Genomic DNA, 26,452 nt, shown 5'->3' on the forward strand with positions numbered 1-26,452 from the left:
AGTGAGATGAAATCTCAAGGATTTTGAAATTTGCTTTTGTCTAATTTCCAACAATGATAAAGACTTTTTGAGGTTTTCCTACGCTGTTTTTCTTATCTTCCATTGGGAACTCTCTGTTAGATCCATAGCCCATTTTCATTTGGGCCATTTGTTTTCTTGGTTCTTTGTTTTTAGAGTTCTTGATATACCCTGGATATTAATCTTCATTCAGGCATGTATCTACTACCCTATGCAAAAATTAGATCCATGTGGATGAAGACCTCAAACACTAAAACTGCTAGAAGAAGACATAGGTGGTACCCTACAAGATACAGGTATAGGAAAAGACTTTCTCAGCAGAACTCAATTGCCAAGAAATTCAGGCCAACAGTCAACAACTGGAACCTCATTAAACTAAAATCCTTCTGTACAACTAAAGAAATATCAATCAAGTGAAATAGAAAAATGGGAGAGAATCTTTACCAGCTATACATTTGACACGGGATTAATATCCAGTATACAATTCTCTGTATGACATCTTATGATGAAATGTCAATCTTTATCCCACATCATACTTCTTTCCTTAATATCGACATAACTTAATATTGCCATGCACATGCTGGAAGTATTTTATTCAATTCCCTAAATATCCTTTCCATCTTTCATTTTTAACCTTTCTGAGTTCCTCTATTTAAAATATCTGCAGTGAAGAGCACAGAGTCTGATTTGCATTTTTATACAGAGTAATGGTTTTTTAACTTGTTTATATGTAAAATCTAACTAGGTCGAAATACATACTTGCTTTCAATTTGTCCCAATTTATCTGCCATTTAGTAGATCTATGGTTTGGAATGTTTGACCTCTTTGCCAAATGCCCCAGGGAAAGGGTTGTGTGGAATTATAAACCAACTCTTACATTCTCTCATCTGGAAGCAACATGCCACTTCTCGTTACATGTCAATGGCGAAGATAGGCACACAGCCTAAAGGGAGCCAAGACAAGCAGTCCCTTTTTCCAGGAGGGAGATGAATCAAGTTCATCAGGCAACCCTTATAATATTTTATACAGTATAGTCTACATAAGATAGAAAAATAACTGTATTCCATTGAGTAATATGGGGAGTGTTAAAATTTTGAATAATAAGTGGATTGGAACATATTTCAAACATATGCTCTCAAAATAATTATTTTTTCCCAGAATATGTGAAAATATCCCTTATTTTCATAAAAGAATCACTACTTAAATAGATTTCAAAATGTTTACAATTCCTGAATATGTCAGTTTTGAAAAATTGTTTTTCTTGCACTTTCTTCATTCCAGTGAAAATGAGAACACTGTCATCATAGAATTCCAATATTCATAAACTCATAGGCATTTAGTCTCAGTTACCTAAAGGCTGCAGAAAATGAGAACTAAATCAAATAATCTACCAGAGCAATGAGAACCCGGAAATTTAAACCAAGATGACAGAAGGGCCGGGAAGAGGACTTGTGCTTAAAGCACTCCTTCCACAGCCGGGAGGGCAGGAGTCCCGATCCCCCAGAGGACCTGCGACTGGGACGACGCAGGCGCAGTGCCACATATGTAATTCCTGTGGATCCTCAGAACGGCCTGACTGGGAAGAACACTCCATCGACAGCCTCTGGGTGTGACTGAGAACCCCCAAACAAGGATGACTGTAGGTATCAACATGAGGTATCCACATGAATGCAAACATGTGCACGTGTACCCATAGACATGCAAAAGCAGGAGAACAAATAGGCAAACCACACATAAACATAAGCGGAAAAAAATTTTTTCATCACAAAATAATTGTTTTTATAAAACTTTCAGATGATACCAATAATGTGAAGGTTTCTATTTAACTTTGATCTAATTTTTTCATAACAGATATAGAATATTAATTAACTTTTTTTTTACTTTACATAGGGAAAGATTTGGTAAAATGGTTATTTTATATATTCCATGAAATGGCATAAATCTAAGTTGTAAATTTGTCCACTATGTTGCTCATTTCTTAAGCTATTAAATATGAGAAGACTAAAGCAGCAGAGAAAAAACCGTAGCATGAGGCAACCTGGTACTTACTGACACAGAAGTCCCTCTGATAAGCTGCTGTGTTAGAGAAGAGTCTCAGAACAAAATTTAGAGGAGACTTTCTGTGCTGAAATTATGCATGCAAATGAAATGAAATCCTCACAGCTTTGTGCACGCATATGTGATATGAGTGTAGAGAAAAGAACTTCACCGGACCAATGACAGAATATTACCAGAGTGACAAATAAAATTAAGAACAAATCTCACATTATTAATATTGTTTAAGTATTTCACAATGATATTTCAAAGTTTTGTATGTGGGGGGGCTGAGGAAACCTTGAATCAGGTGAAGTCCAGAGTGAATGTATGTTGTTGATATAAGCTGGCCATGTCCAGAACTCATGGGGAATGGTAAAGCGTTCCCTTCTGACTGTGTGTGGATGTTGATAGCAAGTGCAGACTATTCCACCATAGCTTTCTGAAACACCACCTACCCTCCCACCAAATATTTACAGCCTGAAGTTTTCTCCCCTATAGAGACTGTGCCTACTGAGATTAACTAAGCTTATACCCTTGATCCTGCAGAACACTATAAACCCTGCCTCCTTGTTTATCTGTATGTGTTGTGGAACAATCCTTTTCTACACTAGGAATGTGTGTTACTCTCATTGGTTAGTAAAAAGCTGACAGGCCAGTAGATGGGCAGGAAGTTAGGCAAGAAAGCCAAACTGAAAATGCTGGGGAGGAGAAGGATGGAGTTGGGAGTCCCTAGGCAGACACAGAGGAAGCAAGATGAGAATGCTGTACTGAGAAAAGGTACCAAGCCACGTGGCTAAACATAGATGAGAATTATGGGTTAATTTAAATGTAAGAGCTAGTTAGTAATAAGCCTGAGCAACCGGCTGAGCATTTATAAGTAATGTAAGCCTCTGTGCAATAACTTGGGAAGTGGCTGCTGGATATGTGGGAGTTGCTGGCAGGACAAAAACTTCCATTTTACGTGCATGTATTAATTCCACCTCTTTGTCAGCTGTATGCATTAACACTGTTTGTCTGTTCAACTGTGTATAACAAATGTGCTGAGCTTCCAGGGTGCTGTGGCTTCTCCAATGGGAAAACCAATCTGTCTGATCCAGCTTTGGTTTATATGTGTACCCCCAATCTGTCTTTTCATCATTCTGTCACTTTGCCAGTCAGGTCTGTGACTGGAACCATGTTAGACCCAACATTTGTGTATGTATAATAATATGCCAAATGAAAGCTTAGATAAGGTACATTCGATAGCGACCTGTTTTATGCTTAGAAGTACTTGTGGTGTAGAAGTTCACAGTGAATTTTCTGAGTGATTCATGTGTATAATCACAGGAGGGCAAAAGATGGAAAGCCCTGCTCTGTTTCTCATGCTTCCCAGACCTCACCACCCGAACACCATTCATCTGAGACAAGTTCTTCCAGGCTTTTACTGTTTAGGATTCTCTCTCTTAATTCTTTAACAAATTAATACTTACTTCTAATGTATTTTGGTCTTTTTATTTTTACCCCAATAACCCTATTCTGTTCCCCTTCTATTCCACTTAACCCTTTCTTTTACCCCAGCACATCCACTTCCTATTTCCGTGTCTTTATGCTGTTTCTTTTCCTTTTTTATTATCTCTTTGTAATCCACTGAACTTAATAAGGAATCTATTTCTTAACTTTGATCAAATCTTTGATATTTTACTACAAAATGGCAGAATATTTTATTGTGTTGAACTGATTGCCTTTCACTTAGAAGTAGAGTTAAAACTCAGTAAAAATTTTAGTATTATCATAAGCAGTTTTGACATCACATCTATGCTATTCCCACAAGACCAGCTGTGGACAGCACCAGCCAGCCTTCTGTTTCTAATGTGAACACATGGGCTCCCTCCCCGACTTACCCTATCCTACATCTCACCAACACTACTTTTCTGCCGATGTTTCCTATTTTCTACATGACACTCACGGACATTCTGTGCTGCCACCACAACTGAGTCCTCCAAGGTTTGTTTAGATGTAATTTTTTTTAAAATTTAAAGAAATAGACCCTTATTAGAATGGCTGTATAAATATTCACTCCTGTGTCCTTTAATACATTAACAGCAAAAAAGTGAAAAATTTCAGTGTCCTTTTCCCTTTCCAATATCATGAGTGTGAAACACCAGATGACCACGTTCCCAGGTAAAATGTTGATTAAGTCTTTCGGATTCTGCATCACTGATTTTTGAAAATAGCGTGCTTTGGGTTTGAGCTGTGGCTTTGGGTTTCCATTTGTTTTTTTTTTTTTCTAGATGTGTCTGTTTCTTTTTTAATTTATTTCCTCTTCTCACCTACTCATATCATCTATCGTCCCGTCTCCTCCCTCATTGGTAGGCTCCATTTACATGCATACATCTGAATTCTGACACTGCAATGAATAGCCATTCAGGACAGATTCACTGGGATTTAAAGTAGATACTTTAAATGGGTTTCTAATTTTGCTGGAAGGAAAGACCCAAAAGAGCATAACTTTTTTGTGTGTTTGCAGATTTCTGAAACCTTCTCTCTGGCTTGGCACATTGGAAGTCTGCAACCCACGTAAATTCTCCTTAGAATTTTGCAGACATTCTAGTTGTCTTCTAGTGTTAAATTTGGGTGGTTAAAAAATCTGTTGGGACTGGGAAGGTGGCTCAGAGGGTAAAATGTTTGTGCACAAACATGGTGGTCACAAAAACTCACATAGTATGAGCTGAGACTGATTTGTAACTTCAGGGTTCCTGAGGTGAGAGGAGAAGAAGAGGTTGAAGACTGTCCAGAAGCTCACTGGCCAGGGCAAGCAAGCTAGCTTGATTTTTGGAGTATCAAGAAATGAGACTAAGGGTTAGGGATTTAGCTTAGTGGTAGAGGGCTTGCCTAGCAAGCGCAAGGCCCTGGGTTTGGTCCTCAGCTCTGAAAAAAAAAAAAAAAAAAAAAAAAAAAGAAATGAGACTATTTCAAAGAAGGCAAACAATTAGAGAGGGCATCCTCACCTGCACCATAGTGCATAGTACCTCTCTCTCTCTCTCTCTCTCTCTCTCTCTCTCTCTCTCTCTCTCTCTCTCTCTCTCTCTCTCTCTCCCCCTTTCTCTTTCTTTCGCTCTCTCTCCTTCTTCCTCTCTCTTCCTCCCTCTCTCTCCCCTCCTTCTTTTCCATCTCACTCTCTATCACTGCCAATCTCATGCTCACTTCTGTCATAGATCAATGCAGTAGAAACATCAAATGAACTATAATTAATCACCCAGCCTCCAACTTTCTGTTACAGTAACCGAAACTTATTAGGAGCCAAGCTCATTTTCACAATCTTTCTTTCTTTAGGGATCTTTGACTATGCAGACATGGGTCTTTCTTCAGAACTAGGATGTTATTATTATATTTAGTTTCCCTGAAGATGACATTTTGCTCATTTTCTCTTCTCTGGTTTGGAGTTCTTAGTCATCAGAAGCTGCATCACTGAATTATGAGTGCTACTGAGTAGAGTTGATCTGGAGGCCTCTAGAAGATGTCTGAACCCTGCATTCAATAACTAAGCAGAGAGCAAGTATGGAACATCACTTCAACAGAGACAATGAACAGCCCCCACCAAGGGCTCCTCAGGAACCCCTCTCACCAAGGGGTTATATAATCATGGCCATTTATATAATCATGGAAGTTACACTGCTAATAAGGTCATACAGGAGCTCTCTGGACACACTCAGAGGTACATAATTATTAAGGGACAAGCCTTCTTGTTTATAGCATGGGCTATCACTACATAGACCAGCTATGCCAATGATGGGACAATGCAAAGTGGGAAATGTGTACTGTCAGTTCTCTTGAGGCACAACTCTTTCACCTTACAAACTATGAACTGTTTTACACATCCATTGAAAATGTCTATCATATTGTTTAATATTACAAGGAGTTAGTCACATTTCTTTTTTTTTCCTGGACCTCTTTTTTGATCATGAGATATTCATTCTCCATACCATTCTGGTCATTGGACCTTGATTGCAATATCTTCTTAAACTGCTATAGATACAACAGGATTGTTTACTTTGATCTGCTTCACATTATCTCTCTATGTTATGTTTTCCTTAACATCAGCTTCATGCAGTTTAACTTCATCTCTCTTTCTCTTATGTTTAGTTTCTTACATATGGCAGTCATTCACAAACTCTGACATGGGTTTTCTCTACTGATTCATAGGATTTTCTCCTCTTATCTTTCCGCAGAGCAGAATCTGCAGAAAGCTCTTTGTGACCATACATATGGGTTGCTGGCTGGCTGCAGATATGACATGCTTTTTCTTGGGGATAAACAACATAGAAGAATAGTCCAGCAAGTGATGCAACCAACATTCAAACTCATGGCACAAATGTACAATACCCATACTGACCACAGAAAGGGATGAACAAGGCTGAAGTATGTAGCATGCTGACAGAAAAGCCAACCTTTCATGCCAGGATGTTTCCTCATCAAAGTACCATGCTCCCATAGCGTGGTAGGAACAACCAACAGAAATGTTTTCTAAGTTATAGACAGATACTTTATAAGCTAGCTGTGAATCTGCAGGCTTGCTGCAATCTTAGTGGAATCAGTGACAAAGATGAGTTAATACTTAGGTTGGTGGGATTTCTACAAAATTGTCTTCTATGACTCTAACAATGCTAATTGACAACCACATAGCAAAGAAGGCTATTTATGTATTGCAAAGCAGCCACTTCCTCAGATCTTTGCCCCCATAAATTATAGAAGACAACTGTTAGGCATTGTACTCAACAGGAGGCCTCCTCCTTCAGGTGCCCACTTACCTAGAGCTGAAAGAACCAGGCTTTAGCATGACAAGCAAGATAAAATAATAAGTTGAAAACTAGGAGAGTGGAGTGTTTACAGCCATCTAAAGTACAGGCTCTCAGTTGGTTTAGTCATAAACAATTAAACAAAAAAGAATTGACTTTTTAAAAGCATAATGTGCTTTCTCTGTGACTTGAATTCAGATTTTTAAAAGAACCAGCCAGCAATCAATACATTTCAAAGGAATAAGTTCAGTCATTTGTTTTAAGGGGCAAAATCCTGAACACAGCTGTCAGTAAAAGGGTACTCTGTTCCCCTCCTGCGTCTGGCCTCACAGACTGGCTATGTACATGCACACACATTCAGAGAGCTTTCTTAGCATTCTGCACTACCAAAGATAAAGACATTAAGTCAGCTTCCTGTCAGGTAAAGATGTCCTGTGTGCTTTGAAAGATGTGCCTCTGGTTTATAGTGGAAGAGAAATACATTAAGGCATCAAGGAAATGTAAAAGGGTTGTCTGTACATGTGAGGGTTAGTGACTTAAAAAATAGCAGCCAATTTGAGAAAGAATGAGAAGGAGGAAGAATAGGCAATTGCTGGGCTCAGAATACCGAGCAAAACTGCAGACTGTGAGAAGCATTGAAAAATCAATGCAGAAAAATAAACAAAATATAGGTATTAAGAAAAATCAATCACTTTGAAAAGCTTCTAAATAAATAATAGCAGTAAAAGTACTGTTTCATTTTTGTAAAAACAATATAGGTCTCTCCTTCTGTGTAATTTTGTTTCCTACAGGGAAGTAAAGTCTGTGTAGAAAGTGGACCACCACTGCTGCCCACACACAGCTCTTTTGAAGCATTAAAAACCAATAGTTCCCAGAAGAGGCCCTCATTTATTCTGACCTGTTGTTGATCAATATAAGAACCTTGTATTGTCCTAAATAAGCTTTCAAATTTCACATTAAAATTAGTGATACATTTTATACCATTTAAATAATGTTAATAACATAATATAAAATTATCATTGGGACCTTGGGCAACACAGGATCATTACTTTGAATAGGATGCTAAGCAGGGTTCCTGAGGCTGTCTGAATTCCTACATTAGAAGATATGGAACATAACTCTGATTGACAGTTTGAAGCTTATTTTTGTGGCATTGTTTTCCTTGCATGTATTATGAAAATCCAAAGTAAAATAATTTCTGTATTTTAAGGTAAAGAATTCTAACTGCACATGTTATGTAACAAAGTATAGTCAATTCATAGATCCAAGAATATGGTTTGGAAATCTAGGAGGCTATTATGTCTACTACAGAAATAGGTATGAATGATAAAAATGGTAAATAGGATACATCATAGGTGGAAAAGTACCTTGGTTTTCTCGCTTCCATAATATAATGCTATGAACTGGGTGGATTATACAACAGCATTATGTCATGTTTTTACAGCTTACCTGACTGAAATGAGACTTGAGAGCACAGTTTAGTGTTAGAGCACTTGCTAGCAAGCACAAGACCCTAGATCGGCTTTCTCACCACAAACACACACTGGTGCACAATCTCTTTCTCTCCCTATCTCTCAGAAATCTGCATCATTGTGTTAGGGTCAGTTCTTGCTGAGAGCTATGAAATACGGATCTGTCCCAGCCTTTTCATTTGGCTTATAAGAAACACTGACATATTCACAGGGCATTGTGTTTGCCTGTGTTTAAATAGCCCTCTCTGATAAGCATAACAATCATTTGGACTTATGTAGACGAATTTCTAAAATGGTCTTACTAAATAAAAAACACAGTGCCAAATATAGGGATGGAAGCCCTAGAGATCAGAGAAATAAGGAAAGCCACCAGCCAACCTTACCTCACCAGCTCTGCATCTTCCAAATGCACATAACTTCCTGTCTTACCCATGCCTTTATTGCCTTGCTGTTCTGCCCTCTCATTGGCTCTTAGTCCAGCTACCTCACTTCCTTGTCACTGTCTGTCTGTACAGACCTCTAGGTCTCTATGGTTGGTACTGGGATTAAAGGTGTGTGTCCCCATGCTTGGCTCTGTGTGTGGTCTTGAACACACAGAGACTCTGCCTGATAAGTGATCGGATTAAGGGCTTGTGTTACCACTACCTGACTTTTGTGTTTACTTAAAATGGCTGACCTTTTCTCCCTAATCTCCAGACAAGCTTTATTAAAGCACAAATAAAACATCACCACAGACTTATCTTACCCCAATATGGCAATCTTTACACAAGTAACTCTATACTTGTGATAATGCTGTTTCCTAATGAGGTCACATAATGTAGAATGATGAGCAGCATGATTGGAACTAGGGGAGAAACATCGCCTTTGGCTGGGAAGATGTTGTCTAAGACTCTTCCTGGGGAGATGCAGACAAACTTCTACCTGCCCCAGACAAGGAACCAATGACAGCCAAAGTAGCAATTCTACCAAAGTCCAAATTGGTGACTCAAGTGGTTTATTGGTGTTATTTACAGTGCATGGCTGAGGGACTGTTTACAGACCATGCATGCCTCAGAGGCAGCTGCTTTATGCAGAGCCAGCCACAACAACCTGGGTAGACTCACGAAAACTGCTTCTCCAGAGCTCCTTGCTGGACTTGCAGGCAACCTGATGGTGTGTGGAAGGGGGAGTAAGGGAGGATGTCTCCTGCAATCAGTGCCTTTGGTCAGAGAGTCTCCTTTCCCTGGTAATCATTTGCTGCTTTTGCAACCTTGAGGAGGAACTTTGTGAATCTCCTAAATTTCTCCTTTCCTCGCCTTATCATGTTTGTTTTCTCTCTGGGTCTCATGAGCTTCAATTCAGAGGAAATTGTTGCATGACAGAAGATACACAATACATCAATAAATGACTTTTTTCAAATATAAAACTTAAACATAAGATATGTGTGATATGAGTCTCTTCTGTTATATATTCTTGATTACTCTTGGTTATAAGAAAAACAAACTTTTCTTCTGTAAAAACAACACAGATTTCTACTTCTGTGTAATTTGATTTCCTATTGGGAAGTAAACAATATAGAAATATAGAAAGAAAACAGATTTGCAGTGGGATGTTGTGCTGTATGCTGTGAATATGTGTTGCTCTGATTGATTGATAAATAAAGCTGTTTGGCCAGTGGTGAGGCAGAATAAGATGAGGCGATACATTTGAACTGGAGAGAGAAGAGGAGAAAAGGAGAGTGTGGAAGATGCTGTGAGCCACCACCAGGAGAAGCAAGATGTGAAAATACTGGTAAGTCACAAAGCCATGTAGCAATTAATAGATTGATAGAAATGGGCTGGGTTAAGTTGTAAGAGCTAGCTAGCGAGAAGCCTGAGGCATTAGGCCATACAGTTTGTAAATATGAGCCTCTGTGTGTTTACTTGGGACTAAGTGGCTGAGGGACAGAGAGATTACCCCAGAGTCAGTAGGGGCCAGATAAACTTCTGACTACACAGATTATAAGAATATATATATATATATATATATATATATATATATATATATCCAGATATATCCTTGATAATTTTATTTGTGTGTGTGTGTGTGTGTGTGTGTGTGTGTGTGTGTGTGTGTGTGTGCTATAGATCAAACACAGGGCCTTATGAATGCTAAGCATGAATTCTACCACTGACATACACTGTTAGGCCTTGTTTTTATGAGGCAGGGTCTCACTATAAAAACCACCACATTGACCTCAAATTCACCATCCTCCCACCACAACTATGCCTGGCCCCCATAATATTTCTATAGACACCCAAAAAGCAGCCATCTAGCTAGAAAAATTAGGAAGTGAAATTCCACAGTAATATTCCTCAAATATCAAAGATGTACTTTCAGAATTCGCCAAAATATTGGTTTTCCTAATATCAGAAAACTGTAATGTGAAGGATATAAGTGAATGCATGATTGTACAGAAGTGTCTGCTGCATATCTCACAGCGCTTTGGTGTTAACAGTATTCTTATGCTTAGTGACTCTCCTTCTGTTCCACCCCAGGCAGAGCAAGGACTGAGGCATCCTTTATGCACAAGCCCTAAGTTTTTCAGGGGAAGTAACTCACAGAGTGACACACTCTCCTGTTTGTGAGATTGAAGATATCCAGAGCAAGCCAGCTCCTTCAGTTTAGGGTGAACCCTATACTTTACAGTCTTCCTGTCTTCCATTAAAAAATGATGAGGAACAGTTTTCTCTAAATAAGAAACAGAGACACCCCTCTTCTCTGATGTACAGGCAGAGCATTGTTCTGAAAAGCAGCCTTTTCACAGTAATCAGGCTTCACCACCTGGTGGCATAGATCTCCTTCTTGGTTACTTTTCAGTTGCCATGGAGAGACAACATGGCCAGGGCAACTAACAGGAGAAACAGTTGGTTGAGCTTACAGTTACAGAAGGTGAGTCCATGACGGAAGCATGGCAGCAAGCGGCAGACCTGGTTCTAAAGCAGTTGCTGGGAACTTTCATCCTGATCCTCATTCAGAAGACAAAGAGAGAGATATTTGGAATGGCATGGGCTTCTGAACCCTCAAAGCCCACTCCAAAACATCACCTCTAACAAGACCAAACAGTCTCACCAACTGGGACCCAAGCATTCAAATATATGATGAGCCTATGGGGATCCATTCTCATTCAGGACACCACAGTTCCTGAACTCTCAATAAACAATGTCTCCTGCCACATCCCTTCATTCTGCAAACTTTTGTGGAACACTAAGAACACACAAGGAACCAAATCAAAGCTGGAATCTGTGGTGGTATTGTGTTCCCCAAAATATTGTGCACCCTAATACACTTATCTGGGGTCAGAGAACAGAAAAGCCACAATATTAAACATAGAAGTTAGGCAGTGGTAGCACACGCCTTTAATCCTAACATTCCAGAGGCAGAAATCCATCTGTTCAAAGGATACAGCCAAGCATGGTGACTCACGCCTTTAATCCCAAAAAGCGAGCCTTTATTTTTTTATTTTACAATACTATTCAGTTCTACATAATAGCCACAGATTCCCTTGTTCTCTCCCTTCTTGCCCCCCTCCCCTTCCCCCCAGCACACCCCCCATTCCCACCTCCTCCAGATCAAGGTCTCCCCCGAGGACTGGGATCGACCTGATAGACTCAGTCCAGGCAGGTCCAGTTCCTTCCTCCCAGATTGAGCCAAGCGTCCCTGCATAAGTCCCAGGTTTCAAACAGCTATCTCAAGCTTGATCTGTTTGGGAGGCATCTAGGCAGTGGTACCAGGTCCTGGGCTCGTTGCAAAAAGCGAGCCTTTAATCCCAGGGAGTGATGGTAGAAAGCAGAAAGGTATATAAGGCGTGAGGACAAGAAACTAGAAGCATTTGGCTGGTTAAGCTTTCAGCCTTTGGAGCAGCACAGTTCATCTGAGATTCATTCTGGGTGAGGATTCAGAGTCTTCCAGTCTGAGGAAACAGGATCAGCTGAGGAACTGACAAGATGAGATAGCTGTGGCTTGTTCTGAGTCTGATCTACCAGCATTCACCCCAATAACTGGCCTCAGATTTGATTTTATTAATAAGACTCTTTAAGATTCCTGCTACAGGAATCTATAGATGTTGTAGCTTGGTTTTAGCTGTGTTGTTCTCCAGCCCTGGAAGACTGAAGGAAAACCTGGCATAGGAATCCCGCTCCTCTCTGCAGCTCCATTTTAAATTAGAGACCCAATTCAGGGGAAAAAAAAGTCCTTTTTTGGTCAACAGCTTGCCTCTTTTTATACTTCTACTGCACATAGTGTTGAAGGCCAAAATCTGTTGCTAAGACAATCAGGATGAAGGACTCTGCGGCAGGTGCCAATGAGCGGAAGCCACACCGCGGCTTCCAGTTTTCCACGGAGGGTTTTTCTAGCTGGTTAGGTAAGAAAGTGCAGTCAAAGGATGGGAGGTCATGTTCTGCCAAGTTTAAAATCGTCTCAGAATGTACTTCAGGGTTTGCCGTGTAGCTCAAACTTTTCAGCACCTAAGATGTTTTTCTTCTTGGAAATTGGAATATTTTATAGGCCACAAAGGATAGGAAGGCGAAGATGTGAATAGATGTGCTCCATAATATATTTTATAAACTAATAAGACACTTATCATATTAACTCTTTGTTTGGGGCTTGGGATATAGCTCGTTTGGCAGAGTGATCGCTAACATTTACAAAGCCATGGATTCCATGTCCAGCACTGTCCAAATTGTTTCTGGTCATGCACACTTGCAACCCTAAACAGGTTGTGGGATGTAGAAGCAGGATGATCAGAAGTTCAGCGCTATTCTCAACTACATAGTGAATTTGAGGCTAGCATGAGACACATGAGACCCTATCTCAAAAATAGTAAATGAAATAAATAAATTCTATTTAAATTGACATTTTAAAATTCTACATATTGAGAGGGACCTAAGTGTTCTTTCTGTACATACAATGTAATGTCAGATCAAGATCATCATGTCTAAAAATTTGCATTTCTTCATAGTGAAAATATTTAAGCTTTATCTATTATCATTATGCAACAGGACACCAAAACTTCTTTCTCTTGCTTTTTCTGTCATGGTCAGTTTGTCTTTTGCATTTTCTTGAGACACGATAAAATTGTCATAATAATCATTATCTCAAAGTAGCAGTTGGTATTCTTATTGGAATAGTATGTATAAATATTGTTAAAATTTTCTCTTCGTCTTATATTTTTCCCAATCTTCTTTTTTCTATTTCCTTTCACTTATTTAAAGTTAATTCTCCACTTTTTCCCATCTATTTACCATTTCTACATTTATCACCAAAATAATATTTAACTTCATAAAACAACTTCACTATTAGTGGCCATTTTGTGTTTTGTGGTCTTTTGATGTATCAGTAGGCTTTGATGAATGTAAAGGTATTTTCTATGTCTTTCATGGTTTGAATATGTTGCTGGCACAACAGCTTGTTTTTTCCTCTCTGAGTGGTACTAGGGATTGAGTCTCAGTAGGAAGCTGCTCACTGAAAAGATTCACAAATTAAAAATGGAAATTATAAAGAAATAAAAAGATATAAAAATATGAGACAAGGAATACAAAAACATTAAAGAAAGGCCAGGCAAAATGATTCCTGCAGAAGATAAGTCCTCAGCAACAGACTTCACAGATACATTGAAGGTCTCAATAGTTCAAACAAAAGTTTCCAGTGACCCCAAAGTTGACCCCAGAAGCAAATGGGAAAATTAATCCAGGACGGATGTAGTAGGGGAAAACTAGCAATACAGAAAAAAGTCACCAATGTCACTGGGTGGCAAAATCAATAATGAGGGTGGTAAAAGTTAACAAAATGGAAGAGCATAAACAGACATGATCAAAGAAGAATTTCCCCACGCTATATTACAGTCAAGATGACATCAGCATTTCTGAAACTGTGAAAGGTGATGCTTTTGTATATGTGAGTATGTGCATTTGTGTTTATGTATGTGGTGTTTATAAGAAGCACAAATGGGTGATTTGGGATGAGCCTTGAAGTATATCCATGTTTACCTTTAAATTTTAGTGTTCTCAACCTCTTCAATGGAAAACACACTTGATAAAGCATGATAAACCCTTATGTTTCTTAGTCTACCTGTTCTTGTAAGTTAAACATTTCAAAGAGAATGGCTCATGACTAAATGAAAACATATATCTTATTGTTATATTCCATAATTTTACTAAATAGTGATGTCTTATTTGAGACCAAAAGAGAGAGAGAAAAACATTGAAAAGTGGTAGTTTTCAAACTTGACAAATCAATGACATTTTCATAACATACTTTTCAAATACATATTTTTGTATTCTAGATCATGCAAAGAAAAACATAAGTAAAACCAACATCATATTTTTCAGAGCAAGTATTAGCTTACAATTCTAAAAATAGAATACTGCTTTTCTGTCTTCATGTCACTTATTTCTGTCTACAGAAAAACATAGATGTTTCCCTTGCCTAACTCTAAAACAGAATTTAAGTGATTCTTTAGCAGTCACTATTCAATGTGCCCTGTGTTTGATATTAATGATATTTTAATGGGAATCTAGAGTAAAACTGTCAAGAGCAATGAATATGGCTAAGGAAAACTTGTCTAGGAGAAAGCAATGGGTCTGTGACAAGGTTTCACTCTGAATATTGAGAATTTATTCATGAAAGAAGAATGATGGGGGACTAGAGAGATGGGGCACTTGGGTAAAGGTGTCTACTGCCATAATATGACAACCTGAGTTTCCTCCCTGGGCCCCATGATAGATGAACTGATTTCTTCAGAATTTTTGTTTGAATGTATGTCATGGCACATGCCAACCTCCCTGCATACATACATGCGCGCGCACACACACACACACACACACACACACACACACACACACACACACACATCCAACACATACAAACATAATAAATGTTAGAGATTCTCTGTCTTGGTTCATATCCCCCACCCCAGGGGTTAGCATACTATGCTGTTATGGAAGGTGCTATTTCCAGGTCTTTTAAACTCCAGGACTGATAAACTAATATTGACAATGTACCACACTGCTAGTAAATGGTATTGGCAGTAAATTGCTAACACACCTCAGATGAAAATGTGTGCCTCTTAGTGTTGTTCTAGCCCTAAAATAAGTTCAAACATATTTGCATATTGTCAAGAAATTCATTAACCTTTTCTGATTTCAGATAGAGCTGTATGAAGTATGCCTACCTATTAGAAACCGTAGGAACAAATATAAATTGGATCACTTGGATATTTAGGTCTCTAGTCTTGTCATATTGAAAAATAAGTAGCACTGCAGGAATTCCAATACCATGTCTCACCACTTGATGCAGAAGGCATTTTGATCCATAATTAAATCTGTGCTCTTTCTTGCTAAGAGAATTGAAATATCCTACGGTGTTTTATATGAAGTTTTGACATTATCTTTCCATTTAGAATCATGTTATGACAGTTTACAATTTTCCTTCTAAAAGGGCACAAAAAAACACATCACACACTAATTGAGGACCTGCCAGTTCAGGCATTAATCAGATCTCTTTTGGCCAAATGTAGCTTATGGTTATACTAGATGCATATGTGAAATAACTCAGTTACTTCCAGCAATAATGAAATATCCATTGTGCTGTCATACATATTTCTAGTAATAAAAGTTCTTTCTCTCCTCCTTTATCCTTCCTCCTCTTTTTTCTCCTCCTATAACAAAATAGCCTGAGCTCTCAGATCAACTGACTGGATGGCTGTCTACTTAGATATATTAACATCTAACAGAATGCTTGAGCATAAGGGGAAATAAAAGTCCAGTAACTTCTACTAGCTTGAAACCAAACTCAATGTCACAGCTGACACAGAGAAGGAACAGAAACGTTACCCCATGTGCTTGAATCCTGTTTTTACACATGCAATCATTTCCACCTATTGTTACAAGTGAACTAAGTCAAATCACTTTCTTGTTTTTCTTTTTTTTTTCCAACTTTTCAACAAATGCTCTACTCCAGGTTACCATGTGACAACTATTGCAAGAAGTGAGTTGAGGTTAAAACGGAAGCAAATCAAACTCAGTCATTAGCCTTATAGAGTATGTATAGGTCATTGAAGGGGTGTCAAATAATTACTTGGATGAAAATTGCAAACTAGTGCATGCCTTATAAGGAAAAGAGTGGCACAGAACAAAAGCTTTTCTGGAGATGTGAGCTTTGAGAACCTAAGGTCTTAAGTATGTGATTTTGCTCACTGGGTCAGCATAGACACATGAGGCTGCATTCTGAGTAGAGCCTAGGCTGTGTATATACATATATACATTTCAAATCACAAAGAGCAGGAGGAGATGGAGAAAGGAAAGGGGCAGACACTGTCAAACTTTAGAAAGAGGAAACTACTGATTTTCTGTTAATTTCAGGAACATTTCATGGACACAGGTCTTGGAAGAAGGAATGGTTCTTCCAGTTTAATAAGTTAGCTGTGTCAACATGAGCAAACATAAGAACATTGACAGGTCCATAAGAAAAGAGATAGTAGATGGCTATGAAAACTAATATCATCAATGTGTAAATTTTGACATAGCTCAGTTCCTCTTGATTCTGAGTTCTGTCACATGGCTATGTTGCTGTGTTGATTTTCAGAACCACTGATCTATATACTCTGCCCCCCACCTTCAGCTCTCTGCCCCATCCTTGAATGTCATCACAGTATCAGCATCTTTACTTAGGCACGTCAATCACTTTTCCACTGAATCGCTGCATAAAAACATTTAAACCTCTGGAGAAAACTAACAAAACACTGTGGAGACAAAAGTTAACATGAGATATCCAGAGCATCTTTCCAGTCCCTCTGAACAAGATCTAGTTAGAAGCAGTACTCCCTGGAACAGAACCCAGCCCCACCCAACTAACAAAAGGGAGATTTGAGCTGGAGAGGTTTATTCAGTCCTGACTCACACAAGGCAGCATATGTAATACAATACAACTCACTTTACTATAAAAATTATTAAGCAGTGAAGGAAAGTAAGTTAAAAATAATAAACCTGAAGATACAGTAGCAGTTCATTCCCCCAGATATAAACAGGGTTTGTTCTAAAGTTCTTGAAGAAAATAAAATGTTCAGTTGTTGATTCCATTTGCTTCTGGAGAATTCCGAGTTGGAGCTTCCTCCTGTGTAGATGTCAGGGGGTAGGTGCTTCTCTCTTTAGCCGCAGACACAAGCCCAGGAGCAGTTCCCTGGGTTTCACTGCAGGGTTTCTTACTCAGGGCTGTTGCTGTCCTCCAATTGGTCTCATTTCTACTAGAGTGCTGTGATTATGCTTTTTGTGATTGATTTATCCGGGAAAGGTTATATGATATGGCTTTAAAATGAGGTTTGTGCCAAGGCTCTATATTTAGTTTATGTATCCTGTGCCTATAAAGGATAGGAGTAACATCCATGTGTACATAAGCATCCAACGGTCGGCTCATATGGCCATAGTCTATACTTACTATTATAGGGTTCTAATAGTTAACAATAAAGAATAACACCTTAGGTGCAGAAATTGAAGTTATTCGGGGATCTTTGAAAGTTTCCATGAGATGTGATATTCTTGGGTCTTGACTCTTATGAGGACTGGTTGTGGTGGGAGCATTGAGCTTTTGGGATGATAGGCAATGCTTCACAAAATTCCTTAATTACTGCCTCAGGGACTGGGTTCCTCAAACCACAGTAGCTGAAGTCAGATGCAGTCCAGTGTTGCTTTGTTAGAACAGTTCCTTTATCTGAAGCCAACTTAAACCCAAGTAATAGTGTATGGATCAGTCAGGGATGTGTATCAGTGGCAAGCAACTGCTTAGTGTGAATGAATCCTTGGGTTCAATCCCCTGTAAAACACACACACACACACACACACACACACACACACACACACACACAGAGTAAACATGTAATGAATAACACTATTTGCAGGTATTGCAAATATTCTAAATGACCTAAAAAGAAATACATTGGGCTCATGTCCATGTGCTTTATTTGCTGTTCTCACAGAGTTTTGGATCTGATCACACTCCAAAGCTGAGTAATTTGATTTGACTAAGGTGCTCCATCAATCTACCTTTGGGACCCTCTTGAGCCATTTTCCTTTTATGTATAGTGATAGCTTGTCTTTTGAAAGACTCTACCTTAGCATAACAATAAAGACTAAACAACCATGCAAGTACTACCGAAGGTCAGTTAGGTGAGATGGACAGTCTCATCTTTTCCATGTGTTCTTTTAGAAATCTGTGCTTTATTGGAATTGGTCTAAGACCCCCACCAATACCCAGGAATTAGTTGTCTGTACTGAATTTTGGATATTTTGGAAAATAAAGGTGGGTTTTAATATAGTTTTAATTTTTCATAGTTTTTTGAGAATCCCATATAATATATTTTGAGCATATTCTCCTCTTCCTCAATCTCTTCAATAGGGCATCCTATTCCATACCCATCCAAATTTGTATATTTTTTTTAATCCATCAAGCACCATTAATGCTAACTGTATAATCTTAAATGGGAAGCCATCCATGGATTGTGTTAAACCTACAAGGAATCACATTATTAAAGGAAGCTACAACTTTTTATCCTGGCAGTGGTCAATTACCAATAACTCCTAATTGTTAGAGTTAGGACTTCATACTGAGATTTTGTTTGGCTTGAACTTGTGCAGTTCTTATACATACTATTATAACCACTATGTGTTCATATGTACAACTGTTCTAATGTTTCTAAAGAACACCATTTCCTTATAGTAGTCTGCTGTGAGATGTCTACACTGTAGATATGTGTTGCTCCAATTGGTTGATAAATAAAGCCATTTGACCTATGGCAAGTCAGGTTATAGCTAGGCGGGAAATTGAAGGGAGAGACAGGAAGAAGAAAGGCAGAGAGGAGAGACGCCATCCCGCCATCAAGGGAGCAGCATGTAACAACACACAGGTAAAGCCATGGAACGCATGGCAACATATAGATTAATAGAAATGGGCTGAATTTAGTTATAAGAACTAGCTAGCAAGAAGCTTAAGACATAGGCCACGGCCATGCAGTTCATAATTAATATAAGCCTCTGAATGATTATTTTATAAGCAGCTAAAAGACCACATGGCCAGGTGGTACTGGAGAAACCTTCCAACCATAGTCATCCACCACCTCTGGTTCTTACACTCTTTCTATCCCTTCTCTGCAATAACTCCTGAGCCTTTTGGGGGGTGTATGTGATGCACATGTTCTATTTAGGGCTGAGCACTACACCATCACTCATTATTCTCTGTACCTTGGCCTGTTGTGAAATTCTGTATTAATCGCAATCTTCTGCAAAAAGAAGCTTTCTAATGATGGTTGAATCGTTATTGTCAATAAAGAAATGCCATAATCTGAGGGTATAATGTGTACCCAGTAGGAATCAGTTAATACTATGTCCCATTAGTAAATTACTAGGAGTAGGATCTTTCCTAGGGCCTACTACCTATCTAGCCATAGGTTCTTTATTTAGCCAACTATGCTAGGTATGGGTCCCACCTTGTGAAGTGGGCCTTAAATCCCATCAAAGAGTAGTTGGTTACTCCCGTGACATTTGGGCCAACATTGCACCAGTGTGTCTCTCTTGCCAGGTAGGTCATTATTTTAGTTTGCAGAGACCATAACTGGTTAAGATTGATGATTACGTTTCTTCTCCAGTAGTGTGCACAGCACTTTCTAATGCTATGAAAGCTAGCTGGTAGGGATGATGCTACTAAGTCAATACCAGCTGATTTTCCCATAGTCTGTGATTCAAGTATGTGGTATCTTCAGCAATATGGTCCTACATTCAAATTCAGAAGGATAACCAAGAACAGTGGCAATAGTGTGTAATATTTGGGAGTCTGTGGGACCTTTACCAGCCAAAAATTCTAGAGGTACACATTTCTGATGTTGGGTTGCTTTTTTTTTTTTTTATCTGTTTGTCTGTGTTATCTAGTAGTATTGCTGCCCCATTGTCATGTAATGCCAACAATCCCACAATCTAACAATAAGCTCTTTTATATGTTCATATTTTAGAAAGATTCTGCAGTAGCAGTTCTTCATATGACTTTTTAAAAAACCTTTTTAGCATTTGTTATCCCTCCCAATGTCCCATTCTTTACTCTGCCTCTACCCCCATTCATTTAATCCTTCCTGTCCCCTTATTATCCTTTTCTCCTTTATATCACTGTGAAAATTAGAATCTTTGCTTCATGAAATTGCTTTATATGGTTGCCCTGTTTAATTAGAATGCATCAGTACCAATAAAAAAATAATGTTTCTACAAAAGCACATCAAAAATCCTGCACCTCCACAAAATCATCTCTATGTATATAACTGTTCTCTTCAGCTAATCAGCCAGTGTTTGTAATGCTTATAGTAGTGGCAACCTGTACATAATTAGCAGTTTGCAATGATTTTGACCTGAGTCTTAGTAGACTCTAACTGTAGATCCACTTTTACAGCTTCCTTGTTCAGTTCTTAAATAGAGAATACTCATTAACAAATCACAATTTTGTTTTTCTACAGAGAGGACAGTTCCCAAATAAGATACAACAGCCAAGAGGTTCTCTCTCCTATGGGAAAAGAAGACCAGTAACAAAATTCAAGTTTTTCAGCAATGATTAGAAATATGTGCAATAAGATAAAAGATTTATTTCTTTTACAGCTTTATTGTGGAATAAGTGAAATACAAAAAACTACGTTTAATGTATCAAATTCGATGATATTGGACACATGAGTTTACACCTGTGATATCATCATCACAACCAAGGTAACACTTCCATGTGCATGAGAAGGTACTTCAAAGGAAGTAAGGCTAGTAATAGCAAAACGTGAGAGACTTTCAGTCCAAACAAAGGACTGAATAATTTCGGGGATCATGAAGTTAAGTAGAAATCCCCAAAGGAAGGCCTCAGGAGCCTCATTTGACCTTGAACTTCTGTCACTGTGTGCAAAGATAATGACAGTCTTTTGTAGGAAGTCAATGGGGATATATAATAAGCACTGAGTTTCCGCTGCCTGTTTCTTCGAAAAGTTAGAATCCACAAAACTTATTGCAATGTACAAATACAAATATTTATGATCATTGGTAAGTTCTTTAGGTTGTAAAAGATGTTCTCCAGAGATTTTTATAATGTAAGGGTTCAGTAGTGTCAGCTTTCATTAGCTGGTAGAAGGGAAAGTTGGTCCAGAAAAATCAGAATCCAATGTCTGTGATATCCTGTGGGAACAAGAGACCTTTTAAGTTGTCCTTTGGTAATTGGACAGGAAAGTCATGAATAGCATACCTTCTTTGTGAAGAAAGGGATTCTTAATTTTTGTTTGATGTCATGGCCAAGGAAACACATTCAGGCCTGATGAAATTGCAATTTATCTGCAGAACTTTGTGTCCCCATGCACTAACACTGCCAGCAAGAGGAAGAAATCAATTCTGCAAGACTCTCAATCTGAAGAACAAACAGAAAGCCATCCACATAACGAACAAAAGTGAAGTCCCTGGGAAACTGGATGTGGCTGATGGCTCTGATAAGATGAGCATTTTCAAGCAGTTAAAGGATGCTTCTGTAAATTCTTTATCATAACTGGCTGCACACATTGTTGATTTTCCCAAGTGTATGCAAGGAGATCTGGGAAGTATGGGAGTAAGGATATATTCAATAATGTTGAGCATGGATCTAGCTCTGAAAGCAGGCAATGGCCTTGAGGAATGAAAACAAGATATCAAAGCCGGTATGCCAAGGAAGCAAGAAAGTAAGGTCTTGTTAATGGGCTTTAAATCTTGTACGAAGTGGTAACCACACCAATTTGTCTTTGTGACAGACAGAGTAGGGAAGCAATAATGGCTAGTACAGGAATAATAAATATTCTCTGGATGTGTAGGTATAATGGCTTGTCCTGCTATGGCCTCCTCTCTTCAGTAGGTACTGGAGAGTTGCAACAAGAACATCGCCAGATTTACTCAGAGAGCTAAAGATTTGACTTTTATGTATTGTACATCTGAGCCCTCTTTGGTCAAGAGGCTCTCAAGGCTGATTTAAAGTTGGGAATGCCTATAAAAAAGATACCATGAAGAAGGAATAAAGTTGGGATGTTACTAGGTTGTAAGCTAGAAATTCTTCTACTCTTAGAGTTTCAGAAACACTCCCTCTGAACCACATTAAATAATAGCACCCATTTACCATATAAGTATCCTCACAATAGATTTACCATCTGGTGTCTAGCCTGAGCCCCTCACCCCACAGACGATGTTTACTCATTGCTATAACCACCACTTTTACTAGGTATAATTTGCAGAAGACAGATATCACTGAACTTTATCATGAAGGTGGTGGCCCTAATGCCACTGACTAATGGCTTTTTTAACAAATTTGTCTCTGTGTATGTGTTCCAGACTCATGGTTAAGGCAGGTACTAAAGGAGCCAGTAGGACCAACTCCCAAAGCAGATACTTGCTTCTTTGTAGAGAAAAGGCCTTATCATCATCTCCAACTAAGATTCAATAGGGAGGATTGGACATCTCTGCAAACTCAACATCATAGTGTCTGTACAGACAATATGTTTAAAGGCATCCATCCAGTTAGACCTTCCTTCTGTTACGGGACTTTTTTTTATTTTCATAAACCTAGTCTTGATCTTAGTGTTACAAAATTGATTAGAGTGATCCTCCAGATGTGTGAAAAAAATCTGAGACATTGACAATAAAATCTTTAAGATACTATTGTACTGACTGCCTTTCTACTGAAGGAGGAATTAATGCTCTGTAAACCACAGCAGAGGCTCTTTGCCTTTTGCAATCAGCTATTACCTACTTATCATGATCCACAGTTCCTCAATATGCTTCAACATAATATATAATTACCGCAAGTCGGACTCTGCTGATTCTGCCTGTGTTTGTGAGTGTGAGCCATGCCCCCACACCTTTCATGTGACTGTGTTATTTTATCTCTATGTTGTGACTATACTATGACAAAGTGGCAATTACCTCACATGACGCTATGCTCTCCATCAGCTCATTATAGAGTGACTCATGCCAAATCTTCAAATTTCTTCTGGGTTTCTAGCTGACTCTTACATCCATTGGTCCTGTCCAAAAACTTAAAAGTGTTGGTTTGGGATGTGCTAGAATTGTACTGAAGAAAAGAGAAGGAGACAGTGAGAAGAGCTTTCAGGTTATATATTCAAATCTCATACCCATAGAATGACAAAGGAAAGAGGGATCATGGTGCATTAAGAATGAAGGAGGATAGAAATGTCCAAAAGAGTTCTGCAAACATAAAGGAGCATTCGTATCATCAGCCTAGCTTTTTTTTTTTTTTTTTGGTTTTTCGAGACAGGGTTTCTCTGTGTAGCTTTGTGCCTTTCCTGGAACTCACTTCGTAGCCCAGGCTGGCCTCGAACTCACAAAGATCCGGCTGCCTCTGCCTCCCGAGTGCTGGGATTAAAGGCGAGCGCCGCCGCCACCACCACCCGGCCCAGCCTAGCTTTTTGTGAGAAGGAAGCTCTTATAATTTCCATCAAAGTTAGGCATTGGCTTAGAATAACCTTGGAAGGGGAACAAGGCTTTGACATCAAAATGAGGTTGGATTCTGAGAAGGAATCATCTGAGGTCAGTATTATTATGCCACAGAGAGGTGTGTTTTCATGGATGTCTTAGTGTTTACTCTATATAAGTATCTATCTATATTTGACTCATGAAATACATTTAACAAATGCAGAAATATAAAACCCATAGGAAGGTGCTTAGTCTTACTGCAACTTGATATGCTGTGTTTTTGACACTAATGAGAGACCTGCTTTTTCCTAAACAGAAATGGAGGATTAGATTGGGGGCGGGGGACAGAGCAGGGAGTTGGGAAGAGGGACTGAATCAACCTTGAATGCAACTGTAAATTATTGCAAATCAAAACTGAAAACTTCACGTCAGATTTATCTCAGGGAAAGTAAAACAGTAAATATTCCTAGAATTATTCAGCAGATACTCAAAGAAACTGTCTACAATTAAACTTTACTTCCAATAGGGTCATGCTGAAAATGAAAGAATGTAGTTATAGCATTAGTTTGACATACCTGCATGCTAGCTCTTTTGACATTAATTGAAAAGAGCACTATATTAGCTGAAGTTCACATTTCTGAGACTGTGAGTGCACTTACTAAATGTTCATTTGAGAATTACCTTTTGATGTATTTTTAACCTGCATTTCCAACCCCTGGGAAAACAAAGATATCTTCCTCTAGACCTAATACAGTAGGAGGCAAGACACAATGAGTCAAACAAGACTTTGGGAAGACATAAGTTTATATTTGAACTCAACCCATGACTTATACCTTACAGAAGCAGTTGTTCCTGGGAAACCTTGGGCTCTTACAATGCAGATGCAAATGTGGTAGCTGATCTCATCAGATACAAATGTTTCCTGTCTGTGTGACAGCTGCCACTGCCTGATTAGATTCTTCTAAGGAAGATTATGTGTAGACTGCAATCACAGTGGCTATGAGGGAGGAGATCTAAACATTCATTCCACAAAGAAATGGTAAATATCTGATGTTATAGATATGCTCATTAGGTTGACTTGATCGGTCTATTATGTATGTGTGTGCTGAAGCATTACCTCATACTCTAGACACATTCACAGTTATTATTTGCCAGCTAAGTATGAAATAAAAAATTTTGAAAAAAGCAGTTAAGTGACAGTTCAGAAATGTGACAATAGTAATAAAAATGAATTACAGGAAATTACTAATCAGCAAAGTTACAGACCAATTAACATGAAGTGAGTAATTCCAAGGAGTTTTCAATATATTTAAATTGAAATATAACTATATCATTCACCTCTCTGTCCCCACCTCCAGTCCTTCTCAGCTACACTCCCTCCAACACCCCCATGCCTTTACTCTCAAGTTGATAGCCTCTCTTTCCTTTTATTATTATTTCTACACATATGTGTGCCCAAACACTTATAAATATAAGTATTTTCTCTCTTACAAAAAGGTAACTGCAATTTTCAACACAGGTATTTTTAAAATTGGGAGAGTGTACCGGCTGGTTTTGTGTGTCAACTTGGCACAAGCTAGAGTCATCAGAGGAAGGAGCCTCAGTTGAGGAAATGTCTCCATGAGATCCAGCTGTAAGGCATTTTCTCATTTTATTGGTCAAGGTGAGGGGGCTTAGCCCATGGTTGGTGGTGCTGTCCCTGGGCTTGTGGTCCTGGGTTCTACAAGAAAGTAGGTTGAGCAAGCCATGGGAAGCAGCAGTAAGCAGCTCCCTTCCATAGCCTCTGCATCAGCCCCAGTCTCTGGGATCCTGCCCTGTTTGAGTTCCTGTCCTGACAGTAATGCTGAAGTATAAGCCAAATAAACCCTTTCCTCCCCAACTTGCTTCTTGGTCATGGTATTTCATTGCAGCATTAGAAACCCCAACTAAGACAGAGAGTCACCCAGCAAATGCATGAAACAAGGCTTTTCTTTAATGCATTATCACTCTCATAATCCCTTAAATGTCTCTTTATACAAATGGGTTAATTCATGCGTTCATTCATTCATTCACACTTCTATATTCTGTTAGTCTCCAACTCATGTAAGTATTCCTGAGTAATTTCCACTTCATTTGCTGCAAAGGCAATGGTTTCTGTGGTGCTTCTCATAAAAGAATGTGGGCAAATGATGAAAAAAATCTTTGAAACAATGAAATAGGTACTATTTTGCTTTGTTTTCTATGGCTCCATCAAAAACATCAATATGTGCTATGATTTCAGGTTTGGCATTTTGGCTTTATAGAATAACAACAGATTTGAAATGCTTTGCTAGATGAGTTGTCTACAAATAACCGATAAAATGTGGTGTCTGTCAACAATGTACATGCATGAACATTTAATGCCTAACTCTCTGTTCTATGAGCACTGAAGGACTATGGTCAAGGTCAAAAGAATAAATCCAAACCAAATGAAAAAAAAAAATGTTTCCAAAATCCATATGTACCAAGAACCTCTAAAAGTCCCCAGGATACAAAGAGCACTTTCTAGTTGGTCTTTGTATTTTCTCTGTTCCTGGCTGTTCAGACACATGCCCAAGCAATTCAATATCATCACAGGCTACTCACCTCCTCATTTCAACCTTTCAAATAGTTTGTACCAGGAAATCACAAGGGCCCTGATCATCACTCTCAAAAGAGCGAA

The sequence above is a fragment of the Peromyscus leucopus genome, chromosome 19, assembly GCF_004664715.2.
Source record: "Peromyscus leucopus breed LL Stock chromosome 19, UCI_PerLeu_2.1, whole genome shotgun sequence".
Taxonomy (NCBI): domain Eukaryota; kingdom Metazoa; phylum Chordata; class Mammalia; order Rodentia; family Cricetidae; genus Peromyscus; species Peromyscus leucopus.